Genomic DNA, 1,135 nt, shown 5'->3' on the forward strand with positions numbered 1-1,135 from the left:
ATGGTGCATACCTGTGAAGCTGTTCCAGCTACACTGGCGCAATTTTAAGAGAAAAAAAAATTTTTTGCTGTGACCGTTGGATGTTTTCACTTTTCTGTTTTTAATTCTTCACTCATCCAAATACTTGCCCCCAAACATGTGACAGAATGTGGGGAGAGGGAGAGAGTTCACAGAAGGAAGGAAGTTGGATGTCAAAAACCACCAGAAATTTTAGTAAGGTCACAAATCCCCCAGATGACTGTTTGGAAAATGTTACAGTATTGCCTTCTGGGGGCCTCTTCCTCAGCATTCTTAGAAGCTAAAAATCAAGACTTTTTTCTTTTTTTTTTTTTAACCTCTTTTATTTATCTATTTCAAAAAATTATTTATTTATTTATTTTTGGCTGTGCTGGGTCTTTGCTATTGAGCAGGCTTTTTCTGTAGCTGTGGCAAGTGGGGGCTACTTTCTAGTTTGGGTGCTCTGACTTATTGCCGTGGTCTCTCTTATAGCGAAACCCAGGCTCTAGGGTGCGAGGGCTTCCATAGTTGGCTTCGTTGCTCTGCAGCAGGTGAGATCTTCCTGGAACAAGGATTAAACCCACATCTTTTGCATTGGCTGGGGGATTCTTTACCTCTGAGCCACCAGGGAAGGCCCCCAAATCAGGACTTTTGAAGGAGCACATTTCTCAAAGGAAACAAAGCTGAAGCTGAGTAAGGCAAAGAATGCTGCATGGGATCTGAAAGTTGATCAGAGCTAAAGGTAAATGAGTCTAGAAAAGTCTCCTATTGGCCTCCATAAATGGAGACTCGAGAAACAAAGAAAAGAGGGGTGAAAGCAGAATGAAAGGGGAAAGTGCGTTAAAACACGCGTGTCGTGTTCAAATCGTCGTATGCTTAGTGTTCTGGTGGGGCTTGGGACGGTCCAGAATTTGAAGCTTTTATCTCGTCGTCCCCATGTCGAGCGAGACCTGTTTATGAGCCTCCCAAGGTCTTCACCATGCAAGTGGAGACACCTCAGGGCCGTGAGGTACATGATTGTTGCTCAACAGTGTGGAACAGGAAGTGGATGCCCTGCCGCTAACTGAACTTCAGATTTGGTGTGAAGTTGTGTGCCCGCTTGGGATGTCGCCAGAGCACAAGGACCCAGCTCTGTTCT

At 44.8% G+C, this 1,135-nt stretch overlaps 1 protein-coding gene across 2 annotated transcripts in view; it reads left to right on the top strand.

Annotated features, from left to right (window-relative positions):
• MAML3 (mastermind like transcriptional coactivator 3) overlaps window positions 1–1,135 on the top strand; it is a 450,956-nt gene that overhangs the window by 111,130 nt on the left and 338,691 nt on the right. The window lies entirely within an intron of this gene.

This window comes from Ovis aries, chromosome 17 (assembly GCF_016772045.2).
Source record: "Ovis aries strain OAR_USU_Benz2616 breed Rambouillet chromosome 17, ARS-UI_Ramb_v3.0, whole genome shotgun sequence".
Classification (NCBI taxonomy): Eukaryota; Metazoa; Chordata; class Mammalia; order Artiodactyla; family Bovidae; genus Ovis; species Ovis aries.